At 39.8% G+C, this 24,537-nt stretch overlaps 1 protein-coding gene across 4 annotated transcripts in view; it reads right to left on the bottom strand.

Moving 5' to 3' along the window:
* SH3KBP1 (SH3 domain containing kinase binding protein 1) overlaps positions 1–24,537 on the bottom strand; it is a 1,961,420-nt gene that overhangs the window by 1,743,802 nt on the left and 193,081 nt on the right. The window lies entirely within an intron of this gene.

Below are 24,537 nucleotides of genomic sequence, written 5' to 3'. Positions count from 1 at the left end.
AAAAAAGATAGGGTGTCCACCTTCCAAACCAGAGGACCTGGGACACTGGCACAAAACAGAAGTTGTTTCTATTCAGATGGGAGGCAAAAAGATCCATTTGAGGAGTACCCCACTCATGGATAATGTCCAGAAACACATCTTTGTGAAGCATCAATTATGGGATTGTGTTATGGACATGCTCAGAGAGTCTGCCACAAAGTTTTGACCTGAAGGAATGTACACTGCCTGAAGAGTCACTCGGTACAGGATAACTAGTTCCCACACAAGGATTGCCAACCAGCAAAGAAGATAAAACCTGGTCATTCTCAGTCTGTTGACATACCACATCACTGTGGTATTGTCTGTAAACACCTTGAGAGGTCCTGGGGAGAAAAGAGGTTGAAAGGCCTGAACAGCCAGCAGAACTCTCATCTCCTTGACATTGATGTGATCTTTCTGTTGATGAAGCGACCAGACTCCCTGCACCTTTAGAGAGCCGAAAGCTGCTCCTCATCCTGCTTCTGAAGTGTCTGTGAACAGATCCTGAGAGGGAAGAGGTGGATGAAATGGGAGCCCTTGATAGAGAGTCGGCTACTGAATCCACCACTGAAGTTCCTGCTTGAGAAATGGAAGAAGAGGAACTAAACACTCGAGGGGATGAGAATGCTGAAGCCAAACTGACTATAGAAACCACTGAAGTTTTCTCATGTGGAGTTTGGCAAAACGGCAGAAGCCATGAGTCCCATGGCTCTCAGAAATTCCCTTGCTGTTATAGAGTCCACTGTTAGAAGGGATTGTGAAAAGGAAATGACAGGGTTTTTGGAGGAGGCAGGGATGCTTTCATAGGAACAGTCTGGATCCTGTACCTTGAAAGACATGATCCTGAAAAGGAGTCAGAAAGTACTTCTTGAAATTCATAGTGAACCCCAGACTCTGCAGAAGGGAGATTGCAAAATTAAGGCTTTTGCAGCAAAGTCTCTGGAGAGGATGCCTGAAACAAGAGCTCATCCAAGTAGGGAAAGACTAGGATCCCCCTTAGCCTGCAAAAAACAATCACAGAAGTGAGGCATTTAGTAAATACCCTTGGGGCAGTAGAAAGGCCAAAAGGCCAATCAGAGAACTGAAAATGCCAGGAAGCAACAGAGAAACATAAAAACTTCCTGAAAAGGGGATGAACTGGGATAAAGAGATAAGCATCCTTGAGATCCACAGACACAGTGTAAGTCTGAGGAAGCAGAAATCGGAACAAAGTCTGAAGGGACAGTATTCGAAAAGAGGGAACCTTCAGGAAAGTATTTAGATGAGAGAGGTCTAAAATTGGTCTCCAAGTACCCTCTTTCCCAGGTACTAGGAACATTCTGGTGTAACCCCCCCCCCCAGCCTTTGGGAAACTGGAACTTCTTGAATAGTACCCTGAATCAAAAGATTCCAAAGCACCCCTGGAAAGAAGAACAGTTGTTCATGAGGGTAGTGAGGAATTCCCATAAAAGGGGGAAGAGATTTCCAGACCATGTAATACCCTTGGCTGATAATGGGCAGAACCCAGGAATCCTGAGTAATCTTTAACCAAACCAGGAGAGACAGAGAAAGGTGAAGAGAAAGAGGAATGTGACTGGGAAGAAAGGAATAATCAGACAGCACCTGATTTATCAGGAAAAGGAGACTTCTGGGGCCCAGGAGTCTGAGTAGCTTTAGCAGGAGGAGCCTGCTTCCCACCTTTCTTGCCCTTGGAGGAGGGCGAGATTGCCTATGAACAAAGGCAGACTTATTGGGGTAATTCCTTTGAAACTTAGTATAGGAGAAACAAAAACATGTTTATGTTCCTGGAAAGCCATGCCCCTTATCCTGAAAAGACTTAAACTAATCAGCAGCAGCATCACCAAACAAGTGTTTTATTCTCCAGAAGAGCATCCATCAACTTAGCCTTAATATCATCAGGTAAAGGCTGAAGCCAAGAATACCTACTCATCACTGACCCAAAAACAGCAGCCCTAGAGGAAGCATCTGCTGCATCATAACTACACTTGAAGGAATGATGAGCTGCCTGAGTGGAAGTCCCTAACAGGGAAAGAGCAGAAGTCTTCCCTTTAGAGTCTGGAAGATCAGAAATTACTTGACAGGTCTGGGAAAGAAGAGCCAATATGCACCTGGGCATATGGGTCTGATAATTAACTGCCCTAAAACCTAAAGCAGCAGAGGTATAAAACTTTTCCCCCAACCTTTCCATGGTTTTGTTATCTTTATCTGAAAGCAATAATTTAGTAGAAGGTAGCAATTGAGATGGCTTGTCAGAAGCCATTGACACCACCTAGGGGTCAGCAGAAGGGCACTTACAAAGAAATTTACAGTCCTCAGGCACCCTATAAAACCTATCAGGTTTCTTGGGGACAGGGGGCCGGGTGTCAGGAGCCTTAGAAGCATTAGGAAAAACATCCAACAAGGCAGGCAGAACAGGAGGGAGAGCAGAAGGCCTGGGAGAATCCATCAGCAGAAGCTCATAATACCTTTTCTGCACCTTAGATACTGGAGCACAATCCCATTTAAAAAATTCCTATCATCTTACAGATTGTGCTCCCAAAATAAATTTCCTCAAAAGGAGTATCAGGACTAGTAGATTCCTCTTCCTCAGACCCATAATCTAAAGGAGAGGGAATTTGAGAAGAGTAGGCAAGCGATTCCTCATCTGAATCCGCCTCCTCCTCCTCAGAGGAATCCTGTTCCCTGGGTCTTTTAAGGGGAGTAGAGAACCAAGGAGCTGGAACAGAAACACCCTGCGGAGGTTTTAAAGCCATCAAAGCATTAAATAACCCTTAAGTGAAATTTTGCCATTCACTGTGTGGATCCTTAGAAGCTGGAGTAATATGTTTAGTTTTCATTAGGAAATGTAGAAGGCTCTAACCCCAGACAGCATTCAATAATAGCAGCAGGAATCTCTTCTCTGACTAAAATTTGAGGAACGCCCCTAGGCCCCTTGAAAATAATCAGCTGCAGTTCCCCATGAACGCCCAATGCAGATGTCTCCAAGGCCTCCAACGAGGTGCCTAAGGTTGGATCCCTGCCAGCCTCCAACACAGTCATGGTCAAAGCAAAGAATGAAACAATGAAGTCAGACGAACTTCCGCATTTTCACTCACCTCAGGAGAGATGTCAGGTGGAGGCTGTACAGCAGAAGAATATGACCTAGATTTCTGTCCTTCTTCCCGAATGGCTGTCCTCAGAGTGGGAAGTTCCTTTAACAGCATCTTTAGCTAAGAGCATAAGACAGTGATGCTCTAGATACAATGCTAAAGAAGAAAGCCTACTACAGAGGGTATTGGAAATAAAAGCCTGACAGGTTGAACAGGATATATGGTTGTGGGAAGCACCAAGGCAAAACAGGCACTGCTTGTGATGGTCTCTATGGAAAATCTGTCTCCCATACTGGCATTTACCCTTCTTGGATGACATGAAACCCCTCAAGCAACAAAGAAAAAAACAAAATATAAGATGCAAAAACCCCAATGGGCCAGCAAGAACCCCAACGGGCCACTTATCTACAACGGCTTGGTGAATCAGCAACAGAACAGGCATTCAGACCAAAGATCAAGATATGGCATTCAGACTGGCTGCAATGAAGTTCTGAGGTTGGTAGATCCAAACGTCACCATTATGACCTATGCTATGCGAGGAGCATATGTGTAACATACGGCGTACCTTAAATCAACTTAAAGGCTTTTGTATACTAGCCAGACATTCGGCCGCCTTTGGCAGGAGGTTCTTATTGTAATAAATACTGCAACAGTGAAATGGAAGGGCATCAACAGATACTGCAGCATGAAGCATATTCAGAATAATAAGAAGTATGAAACTTTAATGTCTGGCATTATTAACTAGCTATAAGGGTACTTGAGTTACAAGTGACAAGGCAGTTAACAAGAGGCAAAATAATGGGCATTCTGTAAAGTTAGTGACAGCTGAGAGGTATGGAGGTGTGTGTGTGTGTCTGTGTGTGTGTGTGTGTGTGTGTGTGTGTGTGTGTGTGTGTGTGTGTGTGTGTGTGGGTGTGTGTGCATGTGTGTTTGTGTGTGTGTGGGTGTGTGTGTGCGTGTGCGTGTGCGTGTGTGTGTGTGTGTGTGTGTGTTTGTGTCTGTTTGAATGTGTAAATACATGTGGTGGAGTAAAAGAAAAGGTTGCCTATGCCAATGTAATTAGCATTTGCGGTAATCACCACATAGTTCAGAGACATGCATATCAGTCAATAATGAGGTATTTCCTCACTGCAGCTAATATGTATCTGAATCTGTGTTTTTTGTGTCTGCCTTAACTGGCCCTACTTGCCACAACAGTTAGCACTTGTGCTGTGCATTTTCTGAATCTTGGGCTAAATGTGTGCATATACCTCTCAACTGTCCCCTACTTTGACTCAGATTTTAGCTATATCCCTCTTAATCCCTCCTAAAACTGAATCCCTCCTAAAACTGGTGACTTTTGGACAAAAGGTGGTGAATTGTACTTAATGACAATAATTAGAGTTATCGACTTCTTTTACTTCAGAAGCTGTATATCAGTTCAAATTATCTTATTCTGTAAATGTCTCAAGTTAATTTTATTTATTACTTATTTATTTACCGGGAAAATCCAACTGGACACAGGTCCTTTTTCAGCGGAGGCCCTGAGAGAAAAGCTCCACACAAAGATATATTAAGTACAGAGTTAATAAGAACAATGTTGATATAGATGCAAGTGAACCATGTCAGCAAAACGCCAGTACATAAAATATGAATAACATAGTTAGATGAGAGACAGTGGATATACATGGAGTATACAATTATATATGCATAGGAGCATTGGATACATATTGGATGGCACTTATTTAAATTTAGTACAAATAGTAACAAACACAGTAATAATATAGTAATGAACTAGTAAGACATAACAAAATTGTTGAAAAGAGAGAGAGATATACAGCAATGTTTGGTGAGATGTGGATTAGGTGGGTGCAGAAGTCTAGGAGGAGATAGTAGGGGAAGATTAACAGTGTGAGAGGAAACAGAGAAGTGGTATAGGTGGAATAGATGGTAGGCAGATGCCTTAGTATTGAGATGAAGTGAGGTATTAAAGGATTGCCAGTGCCAGCTGATGAGGATTGAAGTGAACCATGCAGGGTGGCTGAGTGGCTGGGGGGGGGGGTAGAGAAGGGGTCTCTAGTTTGGATTGGTGCATGGGCATAACCAGTGTTTTTTTAGGTGAGATTTTACTATAGCTTTGACATGACTGCATGATAGTATAGAAGTTATTTAAGGGACAGAGTGTTCCATAATTTGGATATTATGCAGGAGAAAAGTGCTTCTCCAGCTGAGTTTTTATCTTTGGTTACTTGGAGTAGATTTTTGCTACTGGAGCACAGTGGTCTGGAGGTACAGTAGGGTTGGAGTAGATTTTGGAGGGATGGAACTTTGAGAGGATAGTTTACTAACTTGTGAGCAAGAGAGAGTTGATTCAGGTGAAGAAGTTGAGGGAGTTCTAGCCAGTCAAGTTCAGTAAGTGAAATACAGTGGTGACTGCGATAGGAAGCCCCTGATGCAAACTTGGTAATTTTGTTGTAACAAGACTCAAGCTTATTTGGGTTGGTTTGTCTTAGGTTGGTAAATACAAGAGAGCCATAGAGTAGGGTGGAGATAAGGTGGGAATTGGCAAGTGAAATTCTGGCTGTTTTGGTGAGGAATTGCTTATTTCTGTACAAAGCCCCTTGTGAACTTTTTTTCTGGTTAGAGATATATGAGTGTTGAATTTGAGACAGTTGTCAATCTCATCACACAGTAGTTTGGTATGCTCTGATGGGGAGATGATGGTGTTGTCATTGGCTGTAATATTAAAGTGGGAGCTGGTCGGGTTAGATTTTACTGGTTGGAAGATGAGGAGTTTAGTTTTGTTTGGGTTGAGTATTAATTGGGCATTAGATAGGCAAGTTTCTAAAGAGGTAAATGCTTCTTGTGTGATCTTATGCAGTTTGGCTAGGGACTGGGCTGAGCAGATGTGCTCAGAATTCCCAGATATGCTCAGAATTAGTCCAAAATGACAAAAAATACACCGAACCCACAGACATTGCCAACATCCTAGCTGACAGGTTCAGCGCAAACTTCTCCCCCCCCCCTCCCCACCAAAAGGGCAAATATCTATCCCAGCAGAGTGCTGCCCCCCTGACATCTGAGATGCTCAGGTAAGAGCCGCCCTCTCCATAGCAAAAAACACAGCATCAATGGGACCAGACAGTGTCCTGGGCTGCGTCCTACATGAACTCCAAGAAGAGCTAAACCCAAACATAAAACTACTGTTCAATCTCAGCCTTACTACAGAATATGTACCCAAAGAGTGGCGTACAGCAACAGTGGTCCCTCTCCACAAAGGTGGTGCCTCAACGGACCCTGGAAACTATCGCCCCATAAGCCTGACTAGCTTGGTCTGCAAAGCTATGGAAAGGATCATCATGGACCTCATACATAAAGATATTGGGGACCTACAGACACTGGATCCTACCCAGTTCGGCTTTGTTAAGGGCAGATCCTGCCTCTTAAACCTGGTCGACTTCTTTGAAAGAGTCACCAAGGTCATTGACGAAGGGAAAGTGGTCCACACAGCCTACCTGGACCTCGCAAAAGCCTTCGATACAATACCCCACTCGGGCATTATAGATAAGCTCACCAGCTTAAATATAAACCCCTATGTCACTAGATGGGTTGCAAACTGGCTCAAGGACAGAACCCACATGGTTAGAATTGCTGGAGCCATGTCAGACTCCAAACCAGTTACAAGTGGCGTCCCACAAGGCTCAGTCCTGGGACCTCTCTTGTTCAGTATATATTTCTCGGAGGTACAGGCCAACTGTGGCTGACCAAGTTCGCAGATGACTGCAAACTCGGCGCCATAATCGACTCTCCAGCCGACACAAGCATCCTCCAAAAGGGCCTCATAGAAACAGACAACTGATGCCAGAGCCATGGCCTCAAGCTAAACGCCAAAAAGTGTATAGTCATCCCCTTTGACAAAAACAAAGTGCCCACAAATTACCACATAGGTGGTAATCCATTAAGTACAGAAGAAGTAATTAGGGACCTGGGGACCCAAGTTGATAGCAATCTCTCATTTGACAACCACGTGGCCAAAGTGGTTAGAAAAACATTTTATATAGCCCACCTAATCATGAAGGGATTCACATCTAGATCAGGGGAGGTCATAGTGCCTCTTTACTCATTCCTCATCAGGCCCATAATAGAGTACAATGCCCCTTTTGGGATGTACCTTACCAAACACCTGCAGCAACTGGAAAGACCCCAAAAGTACCTCACCAAGAGGATCAAAGGGCTCAAACAGATGCCATATGCTGCCCGGTTAAAGAAACTCCATCTCTACTCAGTGGCATACCGCCTGCTCAGAGGCGACCTGTGCCTGACGTATAAAGCCATGTCCAACCCGGAATTAAGGGACATGCTGCACCTCAAAAAATCCAAATCCCATCGAGCTACACGCTCGAGAGACTTGAACCTCAGTACTGAAATAAATAGGACATGCTGGGGGGACAGATTCATAACCCAGAGGCTCCCTTCACTCTGGAATAAAATCCCAGTCCAGGTTAGGCAGAGTCCCTCATTGACTCTCTTCAAGAGGAATCTTGATGAGTGGATGGGAGATCGTAGGTTTACCCCGGGTATCACTTCTGTGTCACTGTTAGACAGAGGCACAGTATACTAACCTCGAAAAAGGGCATAGCAAAATTAATTTAAAATGGGTGGCGAAAGCCAAACATACTCTGGCTAGGCTTATAAATGCCCTAGGGCAGATAGCCTAGTATGAACCTATGAACCTATGATGGTGGAGTCATCTGCATACTGTATGAGAGAGGCGTGTTTGGTGGCAGTGAATAGATTGTTGGTGAAGAGTGAGAACAGTAGGGGTCCAAGGATGGATCCTTGGGGAACACTGAGTGAGACAGGGAGTTGAGGAGATATGTCATAATGCCAGACAATGGATTGAAGGCGACCAGTTAGGTAGCTGTGAAACCAGTCAGTAGCTGATTGGGAGAAGGATAGGTTAGTGAGAACAGAGATAAGTTATTTGTGCGAGACCATGTCAAAAGCCTTAGATAGGTCTAGAAAAGTTGCAAAGGAGAACAAGCCACTGTTTTTATCTTGGAGGATAGTGTTAGTGAAAGAGAGTAAAGCGGTAGTAGTGCTATGGTGTGGCCTAAAGCCATACTGGGTGTTGGATAGGAGGTCATTAATACTAATATTTTAAAAACTGTCCCTAACTGTCCCTGATTATTTGTGGATTTGCCCAATTCTGTTGAGATTTGTCCCTGATTTGTTGAGACCTATGTGTTTGCCCAAGATGAAAAACATGGTACTTGTCGCTTTCAAAAATATCCTTGTAGCACATTATGATGCTATTGCACTCTATGTCTTGCAGTTTTGCCATATGTATATTTTCTGTTTCTATTCTTTTGAAATTTCGTACTTTAAATTAATACTTTTTCTTGGCTGTTTGCACGTCTTGCAAAATACATTTGGTCAGTTCAGATCATTGTACATAAGTGTAGCACTGCTGCTGTGTTCCTATGGGCTTTTTGGAGGGATGGACACTACACTGGGGAAAGAGTCCTTCTCCACTCACTTAAGTGACCATGGTGATGATTCAAACAAGGAGGGCATATGACTGGTATTGGAATGTAGCTCTCCTCAAGAAATACTGATCTTTGTTTTTTTTCTGTCTTACTTTTTTTCTGTTTTCCTTTGCTGCATTTTCATTGGGTTGACATAGATTCAGGTTAAAACACTGAAATGTATCAGTTATTTAGACATATGCAAGGAATTAGATGCACGTTTATGATTATGACAATTTCCAAATTTGTGTGACATAGCAGTCAAGATCTGCTAAATTCTAAGTAGTAACCAAATGGAAGAAATGAAGAACCAATACAACAGAGATTACATTTGGCACTTAGGAACAATTAGCAGCACAATGGCAGAGAAGTCCAAGAAGTAAAGAGTGAATGGGAAGCTAGCCTTTTCATTTAGCTGACCACAAGTAGCTACTGCAAAGCAGCAAACAGAAAACAAGATAAATCATTCATTTAAAAATAGTCTGGTAGCAGCAACATGAAACAAGAAAAGACTCCAAAGTTAACATTTAAAATGCCTTTAAGTGAAGTGTGTCTGATAATACTCATCTGAAACTCCAGTGGTCTGGATTAATTTAGCATCAGGAATGACTATCTGAATATAAAGGAAACAAGTGACTGATGGGAATTCACCTTTCAACTGAGGATGGTATGAGGGCTCCACTTTAAATTTTGCCACAATGCTGGTGTGGCCAGGTCAGCACTGCAAACAGGTGAAAGTAGGGAGTGGCTGGACTGCAAGTATATGGAAGTGGGCTCACCACCATCAAACACAGTGAGGGGAATATAAAATGAAGAAATCACCACCTCACATTATCACTTTTTCAGGGCCCGCGATTTCTGACCCCGTCCTTAAGTTGGGATGAATGAGCAGCGTTTGGGTCGGTTAAAGGGACTCAACCCTTCATTTAAAATACAACCACTATAAATATTGCTGTAAAAGAATTGACAATACTGCTTCCGTTTCTTAATCACAACAGCATGTGGGAACAATGCAAATAAATGTTTTGTTTACAACTTCCTGACTCTGGAGATGTACAAATAAGTATAAGTATAAAATTAGTAACACAGCCACACTGAATGTGCACTATGACTAAATATAAAGAATTGTATGCACATTTGCTTATCTGAGGTAAGTGCACTTAATGGGTGGATTAGCAGAGAAGGTTATGGTTATCAGCTGAGAACTTCAACATTATTTAAAATTCCATCAGCCTCTGTTTATAAAATGTGTGACTCTGATCAAGTCACTTAATCAGACAGTCAACTCTAAAAAAAGTCTTTGTCTACTGGAAATAGCCCAGTAATATATAAATTAATGAAACAGAGATACAGTAACAGGTGTGTTATTAAGCCTTACAAATACAAAACTATGTACTAAAACTGATTAAAACACATAAACACACGTGCACTGTGAACTTCTGTATAAAAGCAAGTGTGATATACATATACGGAAGAAATCATTCCCAAGACTGGAAAAACTCCCTTATCAGCCTCAATAAAAAGTTGAGATCCCTCATCAAATCCTCTGAAACTAGCTATGAAAACAGAACTGCAGCAGATAGTAAACACAACCACAATGCCTTCTATAGTTATGTAAAGAATCTCCACGGCAATACCCAGATTTCCTCTGAGCTATTGCACAATGGTACCTCCTATACCGAGCCAACAGATATTGCCAATATACTGGTCAACAGATTCAGTGCCAACTTTACCCCTCTCTCAAACTCAAAGGACCAATCACAATACCAGTAGATTGCCAGGCACCCAGTATAACTGCTGCACAGGTTAAAACAGCACTGTCCAAGGCCAAGAATACAGCTTCTATGGGACCTGACAATATCCCTGGCTGTGTTCTATATGAACTACAGAGTGAACTGGCACCTCACCTTTGTGCCCTGTTCAATTACAGCCTCATCTCAGTCTTTGTCCCTACCAAATGGCGCACTGCACACTCATCCCTCTCCACAAAGGAGGTACGATTACAGACCCTGGGAATTATCTCCCCATTAGCCTGACGGATCTAATATGCAAAGCTATGGAACGCATCATTATGGACCTAATAAACAAGGATATAGGGAATCTCCAAACTCTGGATCCCACACAGTTTGGTTCTGTGAAGGGTAGATCATGCCTGCTCAACCTGGTCAACTTCTTTGAGTCAGTCACCAGAGCTCTGGATAAAGGCAAGGTGATTCATACAGCCTATCTTGATCTAGCCAAGGCCTTTGATACCATTCCCCACTCAGGAATCAAAGAAAAACTCACTAAGCTAGGCATCAACCCCTATATCACTAGGTGGGTTGCAAACTTGCTCACAGATAGAACCCACAGTGTGAAAGTAGCTGACTCCAAGTCAGACTGTCGACCAGTCACAAGTGGAGTCCCACAGGATTCAGTCTTGGGTCCTCTCCTGTTTGGTATCTACTTCTCTGAAGTCCAGGCCAACACAAAGGGACTCTGGCTGACAAAGTTCACAAACAATTACAAGTTAGGAGCTATTATTAACTCCCCAACTGATGCTGACATCCTACAGAAAGGCCTCACTGAGACCAACGACTGGTGTCAGAATTATGGCTTTAAGCTCAATGCCAAAACATGTGTCGTCATCCCCTATGGGAAAACCCCAGTTCCCATGAATTACCGCATCAATGGTAGTCTACTGAACACAGAAGGCATTATAGGAGATCTGGGAACACAGGTTGACAGCAACCTCTCTTTTGACCACCACACTGCCACTGTGGTCAGAAAGTCCTTCTATGTGGCACATCTCATTACTAAGGGTTCTGCATCCAGGAAGAAAGAGGTCAATGTCTCCCTCTACTCTTCCCTCATTAGGCCAATCATTGAGTACAATACCCCATTTGGCATGTACCTCACTATACACCTGCAACAACTGGAGAGGCTGCAAAAGTACCTCACAAAGAGGATTCTAGGCCTTAAACACTTGTCCTATATGGACAGACTCAAAAAACGTCTAACTATTCTCTGTCTCATATCGTCTACTTAGAGGCGATCTCTGCTTGACTTACAAAGCCATGTCTGACCCAGCTCTGTTAGAAATGCTACATCTAAAGAAATCCCAATCCCTCCACACCACACATTCCAGAGGCCTCAGCCTCATTACCACAATTAACAGAACAAGCTGGAGGGACAGGTTTATAACCCAGAGACTGCCCATGCTATGGAACAGACTTCCCATACATGTCAAACAGAGCACCTCACTGGCCCTCCTCAAGAGAAATCTTGATGAGTGGATGGGAAATAGAAAATTAACCTCGGGGATCACTCAAGTAGTTCTACTCAACAGAGGCACTGGGAACTAAGGTCGGGTGGCACGATGCCAGGGTAATCCTATGGGCTAGGCTTGTAAAGGCTCCAGGGTCATTAGCCTAGTACACACCTTATGAACCTATTTCCTGAGCTGAAACATCTGGCTTTTAGTATATGCTGATTCCTTTCACAACTGAGAAAAAAAAAACTTTCAGATGTGGAGGGAATGAAGCAGTTTGTGGACAGTATGAAGTTTCTGAATGATGCGTCCATGCAATTATTAAGGCAGGCAAAAGAAAAAAAAAATATTTGCATCAGTTTCTAGTTTTAGCCCTGTGTTCTGTATGTGTTGTTAACACTGAAAACAGCTTTATGTTAAAAAGCAAACAAGGAATTTGTAGTATATGTGATATTCTGACTTTTTACCCAACCAGCCCTCCGAACCCCTAGCCAAAGTGTGCAGGATTGAAGCAGTAAGATGAGCACCAGCTGCTGCGGACAGACTTCCCTGAAATGTCCCCTGGCTGTGGATGTGTTAAAGCTGCACTGATTTTCAAGCAGAGCACACTATAATTTTGATCCAATTCCAGCATTACACATCCTAAACGATGATTAGCTTTTAGTTTACAGCCTTCCAAAGAGAAAAAAAAAAATTACTTTAAAAAAAATATTTATTAAACACCACAATAAATGCTAGAGATGTAACAAAGAGCTAAAGGCTGACCAGGAACACTTGTTTTATGAACGTGATTCATTAAACAAATTTTGGAATGATAATCACAAAAGTGTGTTGGTATGATAACTTCATTTTAACAATATGCAATCATATTTAATGCCCCAGTTCCAGCATGTAATAAAAATGATCGAATTCCCTTATTTTGGTATAGTCTAGCTAAAGGAATGAGACACACCACTGTGGACTAGAAGAAGCCTGATTCTCCTTCTTTTACAATCTATAAACTTAATTGTATTATTTACAATCTATAAACTTAATTGTATTATTTACAATCTATAAACTTAACTGTATTATTTACAATCTATAAACTTAATCGTGGGAAGGTGGCCACCCTAGGCAACTACTTCATCAGTAAAACAACCCTAAAAGTTGATTCATTAGTCAGGGATCTGAAAACGCATGTAGACAGTAACCTAGCCTTCAACCAACGTGTGTCCAAGGAAGTAAGAAAATCCTTCTGTTTTGCTAAACGTATAAACGAGGGCATCACATCTAGGTCCAGAGAGGTCATCATACCACTGTACTTGACCCTCATCACAGCCATCACAGAATATAATGCCCCCTTTGGTATGTATCCGACCAGACATATGCATAAACTGGAACATTCCAAAGGTTCTCTATGGACATTATAGTATTATACAAATGAGTTGCTTACATAAAGAATACAGAGAGTAAACACAGTTTCCTATGCTGATTTCCTTAAAGCTCTGTCTCTTACAGATTTCTGAGAGGTGATCTTTCCTAGCATACAATGAATCCCTGGACCCTGATGAGATGAACCTTTGTACATCCATAAAACAAACAGCATCAGAACTACTAGATTAAAAGTTCTAAATTTGCTTGCGACATAAATAGGACATGTTGGACAGACAGATATGTTTCTCAGAGAATCGGAACAGACTCCCCATTCATCTGAAGAAGAGTTTTTCCCTGTTCCTATTTAAGTGCAACTTGGACCAATGGCCTGCGTCTCTGATGGGCAGGAGCAGCCAGTAAATCACCCCCTACATAAATCAAATTTATGGGTCACATTTGGCTTATATGGCTAGGCTTATAAGGGCACTGGTGCTCATTAGCTTAGTATACCCCTATGAACCTATAATATCTTCAGCTTGTCATAAATAAATCAGTAAAATGAAATTAAGATTTAGTGATTCTATGAAGTATAACTATTTGCCCAAGTTAATTATGCTGCTGGATAAATATGAATATGGCACAGCAATAGTTATAAATATATTTTGTATCCCAACCTGTTTAGCAGAGAAAGGGTTAATCACCTTGGGTGCTTATCCACTGTGTACAGGGGTAGTTGACGATGAAGCTCATACATTTTTGGGATGCTCAGCAGTCCAACCACTTTGGTCTCATCTTGCAAAGATCTCTTCTTACATCATTAAATCCACATTTAATGGGCAAACCACATTGTGGATATTAGGAGAATACACCCCTGTTAAAGACCTTTTCCATTCCTTGACTCCATAGCTCACTCAGTTCTAGGCAGTAACAAGTCTATATACTGTATCCAATTGAAGAATCCAGATCTCAGTAAAAAGTTGGGAATATTTTATGAAAAGGTACATAACCTTTATAACCTCTGACATCATTCAGCCCACTCCCTTCATTCCCTCTGTTAACACTGAGGCTGACTCAGCAAAGAAATGTATAGACTATGGAAACAGTTGAAAGTGGTATTAAACACCAAGCTCCTTACTGGATAGTAGTGTGCCTTTACATTAGTTGCTAACTAACCCATCTAGTCCAGCTCATAAGTTATGAAATTACAGTTATGTGGTTAATACAATATTATTGTGAGTAAGCTTATTTATTCAGTTGTTATGTAGTTTTAATAGTTATTTGTAAGATTCACACATCATTTTGCATACATTGTTGTTTATGTCATGTTTCATCTTTACGTGCTCCTACTGTTAACAATTTGAGCCCGATTCCAAAAGAGCTGCTCTCAGTGTAAGAGACCACTTACACTGAGAGCAGGTCTTCTAGAGTCTGGAACCTGGAGACAGCCTGTTTAAAGATAGGCCTTACCCTGAAGTCTTAAGTCATTTACAATGACAGCAAGTCTTTCAGAGTCAGGACAGACTTAAACTGAGAGCAGTTCTTTTGGAATCTGGCCCTTTATCTTATCTTGTTATTTGTTCCTTTGTTATTTATTTGGCAACAAAAAATATTTATAAATATATTTAGGACAATAATTGTGTAAGGCATGATCATTTAATTAAATACTTCAAATATTTCATAATGTTGGTTGTTTTTAATAGGCATAAATAGTTTCACTTTTGATTTGTTTTGTTTATGCCTTACATCGGTTTATATGTATATGTTTGTTCTTTAAAAGTGATGGCTAATTTGTAGAGATACAAGTGCACTTGTTATCAAATACATAAGGTACAAATACACTTATCATGCACATAAGGCATAAATACTTGTTATCACATACATATGGTATAAGTGCACTTGTTATCGCACACACATAAGGTATAACAGTACTTATTATCACATACATAAGGAATAAGAGTACTTGTCATCACACACACAAGGTATAATTGTACTTGCTATCACACACACACAAACACACACACACGGTATAAGAGTACTAACAAATACATAAGGTATAACTGCACTTGTTATCACACAAATAAAGTATAAGAATATTAGTTAACAGATACATAAGGCACAAGTGCACTTGTTATCACATATGTAAGGTATAAGAGTGTACTTGTTATCACATACATAAGACATAGGTGCACTTGATATCGCATACATAAGGTACGAGTCCACTTGTAATCACATGTATAAGGTATAAGTGCACTTGTTATGAGATACAATAAGGTGTGAGTCCTCGTTATCTCATACGTAAGGTATAAATGCACTTTATCACACATATAAGTACAAGCATACTTGTTATCACATACATATGGTATAAGTGTACTTGTTTTGACACACAAAGTATAACAATACTTATCACATACGCAAGATATAAGAGCACTTCTTATAACATCCAAAAGGTATAAGGAATCCAATACAGCTAAACATGTCATGCTACGTAGACGTTAGAAGATACTAAATAGTTCAGTTTGTCAGACAGTAAAACTACACAGCACATCAGACTACTACACCATTGCATCACTCAAGAAAAAGCACAAATAAAAGTACTTCAAAATTAAAATCAAAGACACTAAAGTAGTAATTTGAAAATGTAAGTTCAGCAACAAGCGCTGACTTCTTTTGATATCGCTACTGAATACAGTCCTAATTTTACAAATATGTTGCATAGTTTGAGGTTCAGGTGACTGCGATAAGTGCAACTGGGGACAGCAGACTTACAGCTATGATTTTACAGATGGTGGATGAAAAAGTTATAAAAAGATAAGATACTTTAGGTTACACAGCAGAAACACAGATATTCCGATCTTAAAAGCTCAGTGACTTCTGAGTCAAAGAACAGTACTCAAATTGCAATGTGTAAGTTTAGAAGATAGTACAGGAAGCCATGTAATTAAAGACTTGTACTAGATCAGGTTAACAAATTCTAAATTATTATTATTTCTGTTTAGTATTTTCTTTGCTTTGCATAACGATTCTGTTGTCAGATGATTTTATGTATCTCTAAGAATGCTGATTACTACTACAGCATTCCTATCTACGATGAATTTGATGTAATATTAAGAATTTAAGCATGCTTTACTGTTTTGTAACTATGTTATGACTAAAAATGTATGGAGACTATGTGATCCAGGTTACATACCTGTGCAATCAGGTAAATAAATGAGAGCAAAAAACTGAGAGATGATATTTAGAATGCTGATATTCTCAGGACATACGTTGCTTTAAGCAATAATTCACTGTGCCTAGTGACTGGATGTTATGAACAAAGTCAGCAATACCTCTAACTCTATAAACTGCACACAAGACTCACCATGGGATAGTAAGAACAAAATTCTCAGTGAAAGACGAGATTTGTTTCTATTACATTACCGACTGTGATTTAAGGATGTGTGACTTGCAGGCAAACATTCAAAGAAATGCAGCGATTCCTATTCAAATGTCATAAAAAATGTTTAAGCAATACGATTTTTTATGGTCCTTTGTCAGCTGGTAAATAAAAAATTAATCATTACTGACGATTATAGTAGACATCCACTCACTCAGCCAATATCTTTTTCATCTGCAAATGCTGTAATCACACTCCAGGAAAAAGTACTCTTTTAATCAGACACACCTAAAACTGTGAGAACTGATAAAAGTCCACAATTTGATGGACACTGGTTTACGTTCCTGGTCAGAAGCATGGACTTCAGACAGAAAAAAAATCAGGACTCATTTGGTTGCAATCAAACGAGCTAGCTGAAAGAATTTTGTCCAGTCTTAAAAAGGAATTAAAACAGTACTTTAAAAAAAGGATACCTAGGAAACATCAAGAACCTGGGAAACAATAACACTCTTCACACAGTAGAGTTTAAAAACAGAAAGTTTATGTACTGGTAAATCAAGTTTCAACTAAGAAATACGCTCAGTTTTCCTGCTGAATATTGCTGACAGCAAGGGCTCAATGTCAATCATGTATAAATGGGCAAACAATCCCATGGCAATAATACTAGACACTGTAGATTTTTTATAAAGTTTAACAAGAATATTTCCAGACAGATTTTGAGTCCATGCAAGATTCTAAAATATTTTTTTTTTTACTGAGGATGCCAAGGTAAGAATGCTTTCCATCAGAGCACAAAGGAAACTTGACTATTTAGAAGAGCATGGCTGGGATATGTGCACGAGACACACTGCAGAAAGTTGCTGCAGCGGAAAATGGCAATGCACTGGAATCTACAATTAAAAAACAATATAAACTAAAAATGGCAATGGATCATGTAGTTTACCTAGGCATTACTGCTTCATGAGGCATAAACAATGAGATTATAGCCATGTAGGGTTCCTATCAGCATTTTGAATGCTGAAAATGCCAAATTTAATTTAATCGAACTGAATGTTCAAAATCTCAGAAGAGTGAACTGACGGAACATCGATTTCTTTCCCAAGGAAAGAAATCGGTGAGCCGTCATCAGAGTTTGCTATTTCCTCCACTGTGGTGCGGTCTCGGAGTTAGTATATTTAAGTAGGGGGTGTGGAGGGCACAGCCCCCCCCACGTTTTTTTTTTTTTTTTGCACGGAACACCAATTTCTTTCCCTTGGAAAGAAATCGATGTTCCGTCAGTTCGCTCTTATGAGATTTCGAACAGTTCAGTTCAATTAAATTGCATTCAGAGTTTTCAGCATTCAATATGCTGATATAGACCAGCCATCATAGCTGGCCTTAAGCATAGGCCAACAAGGTGGCTGCCTAGCAGGGGCAATTTTCCAATATTTATTTGGTGCAGGTAGACCAGGATGGGGGCACTGGGTAGTGTGGGAGGGTGCGCCATGTAGCCCTTTTGCTTAGGGCACCAGTTGACCTAAGGCCACTCCTGCCCACCATGTATGTTAGTCAGAGTGTATAGTGACATTGTTGAAGGCCAACCAGAGCACTAGAGGTAGCATTTTCACATTACAATTCAGTCTGGCCACTACACTAATAGCATGTCACCAAGCAGACAAAGCTTATAGTCAGACTCAGACACCAGGCAAAGCCCACAGTTATGGAATTTAAGTGAAGCTGACATTATGCGACCACTCCATGTTCTGCAGTACACCAGCTGCAGCCCTCTACGTTGCTGAATGACGGAGTATGTCTATCCTGTAAACATACAACAGATAACCACTCACCGAGAAAGGGTATGTTCAGAAGGCTGGGCTACAACATACTAGAAAAAGAGAAATCCTGACTGGTATGCATGCATTAAAAATAATATCTTCATACAACATTCATTTGTACCCTGCTGAACAACGTATGCATAAAGTTCCATAACTGGGTGTGAAATCTGTGTTACAAAAACACAGTTGAGAAAGAAATATGGACGAAGCCTGAAATAATGGTGGGGGGGCACAGGCCCAAAAATAGGGATAGATTTTAATTATTGCTCTTATACACTTATAAAGTTGCTAGAAAATCAGGATTTGTGTTAGCATGCACTTTCTTGAAGGATATGAAATCTGACATTCAAATATATGTCATTATTTAGTGACTTTAATCCACAGATCAGATCATTCCACAAATTTTCCAGAAAATTAAAAATTTTATGAAGAGCAGACCAAAAATGTGATGAAAAAATCTGGACATTCTGAGAAAATCTAGACAGCTGAGAGGTATGGATGGGGCTGACAATACACTGCCAGCAGTAGTGTGGCTGTCAGGAATGCCAGCCATGTTCTTTCAAAATGGTTGATGATAATGCTCAATCCAGGCTACTTCAGCATTTTCACACTGCCCACTAATGTATCACTTGCCTGTCATCCAGCTATTTTGAAACGTATGCTCATGCATTCCCATTTGATAATTCTCTGTTAACCTCTGTTATATATATATAAATGTTTTTTTTTTTTGTTTGTTTTGTTTTTTTTTTCACGTTGCTTATCTCCCGGGCCTCTACTGAAAATGGACATATATCCAGTTAGACTAGCCCGGTCAACAAATGTAAACTAAAAAATAAATAAATAAAATAAAATTGCCCACAGTTGCTCTCCCCAGCTGCTGTTCTGCAGGTACTCAAGAAATCTACATGTGCACTATGCTTTCATAGTGTAGCCTTGTATACAGGAGTAAAGGCATACACTTTCATTCTGCAATCATACTGAAGGTTGTGTGAAGGATAGCAGGCTCACATAAATGGACATCCCTTTTGGCAAATGCAGATGTGTCCACATTCGCTACATCTCACAAATATGACTATTCGTGTGCAGCTAAACACTATCAGCTGTGATGTAGCACAAACGTACCCCTCTACCTCTGAAGTCTGCTACATAAGTGTTTAGGATATATGGCTCTTGGTATGCTGCCAGAGGCCTACAGCTGGCATTCAGCAGAGATCCCTTTGCTTGTTCCACATGCATAAGGCTACTTCACACCTCTCGTTCCATTATATGTTTCCCTGTTAGAACCTCACAGTGGTTTGTGATGTGTGTTTCTCAGTATACTGCCTGCAGCCCATATGTGACAGTTGGCAAAACACCTACTTATGTTGCAAATGTCATTGTTGTCTTCCCATTCTGTGCTCATTCCTGCTGCAACCCACACCCACAACAGCTGAGCTGTAGCATTGTGTTCGCAGTGTGCTCTATTTTACTCCAGTTCTGTGGTGCACAAAGTATGGAAAGAGATGCATGACATTCTTTCAGTCACTATGCACCTTCCAGTCCTGCTGATAATATGTCCTCCCTACTGCCGCTGGTGTTTTTCACACAGAGGGCATTTATGAATCTGTGTGTCTACATGTTCTTGAAAACAGACAGTACAAATGCCTGACATACATGCATCATTTTATATTTCTAAACAAAATGACATGCCAAACATATGTGTAATTTTATATTTCTAAATTATTTGAAACTCATGTTATTCCTAATTCACTTCATCTGAAATATTTCAATTGCTATGAAATATTTATCTCAAGTGGATTTGTGAATATGTTTTAATAACTTACCATTGTAACCTACAGTTCTGTTTCATTTGTTTTTTTCATGCAAAGTGCTTTTTCATGGCATTAGTTTCACATTGTGTGTCTTTACACTGTGTGATATTTCATTCTTACTCTATTGTATCCAGTTATACTGCTTGAGTTCCCAGGAAGAACTACCAAGTTTTTAATCAAAATGCATTAATAATGTAGACATCTTCCTTCTAAAACTGACAACTGCACTCTGCGCATCTTCTCAGTATTGGGTGCAGACATATGCTCCACGCTCAGACATATGGGCAATACACACCAGGTGTTGACAGCCAATAGAGAAGCAGCAATAAAAAAATTTCAAACATGAAACTTAAAGTTACAGTGGAAATTTGCCCACGTCATTTAGAGAACGAAAAAGATCCTGAATAAAAAAAAATATAGATTTTGGGGACAAAAAGAAAATAAAAGTTAACATACCAATTAAATAAATAGATAAAAGTGAGCAGAATAAGGGAGACACTCTCTAACCTCCTTGGGAAAAACCTGGCAGCACTTCTCCTACAGGTCTCTCCGCCACATTAATACCTTATATCCTGCACACCTGACTCATGACTCTCATTCCATTCCTTGCCCTTCTGTGATGTTCGGCTTCATTTTCTTCAGTTTCTCCTCAGTGACCAGTGTAGCCTCATCCCAGTCTTCTTCCCCTTCCATTTCCCAACACTTTCTTCTCATCCCAAGACCCTGTTTACCACAGCCTTAATTCACTGCTTTCATGGATGTTGGGCGGCTTCACTACTGTCTATACTTGTCATATCTTCATAGTCTTCAGTAAAGAAACTTGATTTTAGTAGTTTCTTTCTTTGCACCCACCCATAATGTATTACAGAAGTATTTAATTTATTTGTTTGCTTTTGTTGACCTGGGCAGTCCCATTGGGCAAAGCCCTTTTTCAGTGGCAGCCCAGGGAGAAAAGCTCCAGCAGTTATTACAAGGTTTAGTTATTTACACAAAATTACATGATTCTTTTACATACACAAACCTGCATGGTACATTTACATATTCAAAACAGCATGGTTCAGTTACATTTCCAATAGTATATATTTTTTTATTTTTTTCTTACATAAAGATGGAATGCTATCAGCATCAGGTGAAAGAGAAAAACATAGTTGTTATTTAGCAAGTTAAGAATCATAAAGACTGTTTCCAACTGACGCTATTAGTATGAGTGTACAGAATCTGTTTGAGGAGTATGTCATGTTAAATAGAGCGTGGGATTATTAAGAAATGTTAGTATGAGCAGAAAGGTATGTAATTTGTGTTATTTGGAAACAGTCATAGCAGAAAGAGTACTTTAACATGATTATAAGGTTTGGCATGCTAAAAAGAAAGGATATTAGGTTGGGGGACTGTGGATGGGGGTAGGAAATTAAAGTAGGGTTTAAGGAGTGTTTTGTGAGCTGCTCAACCTGGAGTGGTACATTAGCATAACAACTAGTGGCCGAGATGCTGTTTGAGTAGTGTTTTAAAGTGTGGAAGTTTATTTGTTCATTTTACTTGGGTAGGGATGGTGTTCTAGAGTTTAGAAACATAGCATGAATACATGGATTTTCTTGCTGAATTATATGCCCTGTTATTATGTAGTAGAATTGTTCTCTGGAGCAGAGATCTCTGAGTGGGGAGTAGGGGTTAAGGATATGCTGTAGAGATGGGCATTTTTTACGGATGATGTATAAGTTTAAAAACTCTAATTAACTGTGACTAAGTAGTTTTGAGAGTTCTAGCCAGATGAGTTGTTTTAAAGCATGACAATGATGTGCCACATATGAAAGATTAGCTGCAAACTTTGCCATCTTGTAACACAAAACTAGCTTGCTTTTGTGTGTGTTACTTAGATTGGTGATGATGGGGGAGGCATAACGGAAGGAAGTAGGTAAATTGAGGTAAGTGTTACCCTTGCTGTGTCTGTAAGGTATACCTTTGCCTACAGAGGAAGCCTAATTTAAAATTTGTTTTTAATAGAATGAAGGATGTGCTGGTCGAACCTGAGTTTGTCATCTATTATTATGCCTAGTAGTTTGGTTTGGGTTACTATTTCGATCTTGGTGTTTTCTGCAGAGGTAATGTTGAAAGATTGTTTATTGTTAAGATGGGATTTTGAAGTGTAGAGCATCAACTTAGTTTTGTTGGGATTAAGTAATAAGTTGCAATTTTTTAGCCAAGTTTCAACTGCTAAGAAGGATGTTTGAGTACCTTCTTGGAGTTTGGAAAATGAAGGGGCTATACATAACAAAGTCGAATCATCGACATACTGTACTATGCTGACTGTGTGGGTGCTTATTGATGAACATGTTGAAGAGCAGGAGTGCAAGTATGGATCCCTGTGGAACTCCAATGGTTATTGGTAGAAAGGATGAGATGGTCTGCTGCAGTTTAAAGGCTTTTTCCCTTTCAGAAAGATAGCTAATGAACTATGAGATGGAAGGATGGGAGAGGCCAACAGACAGATGCAAGTTCTATACGAAGACTGTTGTGTGATATGGTATCAAATGCATTTGACAGATCTAAGAACAGGGTAGATACTAGTTTGCCATCATTTCTATGTTGATTTATGGTGTTGATGAAATTTAGGAGTCCAGTTGTTGTGCTATGGTCAGGTCTAAAGTATTTAGAGAGATGCCAATTGATGAGTGGATTGTGGAGTTGTTGTTCAATGTGTGGGGCAAGGATTTGGGTGGATAACACCACTGATTTTTTGTATTGAGTATATACGAATAAAGGTATGTATCCATTTATTTTTTAGGTATTTTTTTTCTTTTTTAGGGGGGCGAGACACTAAGATATGTTCTAAGTGGTTTAAGATATCTGCACTGAAAAAACTCAAAGTAGGTTATTTGATAAAGGTGCAGTGATATGTATATATATATATATATATATATATATATATATATATATATATATATGTATACACATACACATTTGTGTGTGTGTGTGTGTGTGTGTATATATATATATATATATATATATATATATATATATATATATATATATATATATATATATATGTTTACTATTAAAATGTGGAAAGTCAAAAAATATTGTAGTCAATAAGTCAAAAAGTAATGTTGTATCCATAATTTCTACCCACCTATAATTCCGAATGACCTTTCTCCAACATCTACATTCGACATTAAGCAAAATAGCAGGAGGTGACGTCAGACACCCAGGCTATTTTGTTTAACGTGTCCTAAAACTTTTAATTATACAACACAAGGTTTTACTGTTTTGCAGGGGGGCAAGTCCCCCTGCACCCTCTGTAAATTTTATACTCCAATTCTGAGATCGAACTAGAGTGAAGAAAAGGGTAAATTTCCCAGTCCCCACTGTAGTGCGATCTGTTATCAAAATGTCAATCTCACATTAGCGAATGCATACTACTATTCTCTACTGTGGATTTGAACATTTCCAGATCGGCAATACGGGAACTGGGAAACATGCATTCGACCTTCCCAGCTGTAACAACCTGCTGAGCTTTGCTTGCCTCTTTTATAGGTATTTTCACAAGACACTTGGTATTTGACTGAGCCCTCTGGTAGTAGACTGTGCCCAGTTTAAGAGATTGTTGGATCAGCTTGATGTCAAAATTACAGCACCGTTCTATGTCTTGATGGACAAGAGGGGAGAAAGTGTGTAATTATTAAGAATTAACCACTGATTTGGATTATGAGCAACTAGGTACATGCAGTGAATACAAAGACAGAAGGATAAGAGCCCCAGTCTGTTCTCTATTCCCATTGAAATAACTCTGACTCAACATATTAAGTATGCCAACTAGGTGAAGCTTCTAAGAGTAATAATAGGGACAAGGTTCAATTTACGTGTGTTGCATACTCTGAGTAACTATGAAGGCAGACAGAGGCTGTGGAAGCAATTAATTATGAAAAGGCAGGGGATGTATAAATAGTTAAGAGTATACCTATGTTAAGAAAGACAGAAGGAGGATGTAGAGATGACAGGTTAGAAAGATGGTTAATGTACTTGGTAAACAGAAAGTTTTGTCTGAATTAGACTGTCTCACTAATGAGACGTGGATTAGTATCAACTTGTTACTTGTTTCTGTGGTACGTTAGAATACAGTAACACTACAATATCTATAGTTTCTGCCCAATACTATGGTATGATAAACTGAAGTAATAACATAGTATCAATTGTTCATATAAAGTACATTTTTAACTGTAGCATTAATACTTTGCTAGACAGGGATAGTCACTTAGCAAAAAAAAAAAAAAAAGAAAAAAAGATTAAGAAAAAAAGCAGCACATTATTATAATGTAACCAAGACT

This window comes from Protopterus annectens, chromosome 5.part0 (assembly GCF_019279795.1).
Source record: "Protopterus annectens isolate FY-2018-M chromosome 5.part0, PAN1.0, whole genome shotgun sequence".
Classification (NCBI taxonomy): domain Eukaryota; kingdom Metazoa; phylum Chordata; order Ceratodontiformes; family Protopteridae; genus Protopterus; species Protopterus annectens.
Note: the sequence above shows the minus strand (reverse complement) of the source record. Positions and strands in the feature narration are given on the sequence as shown.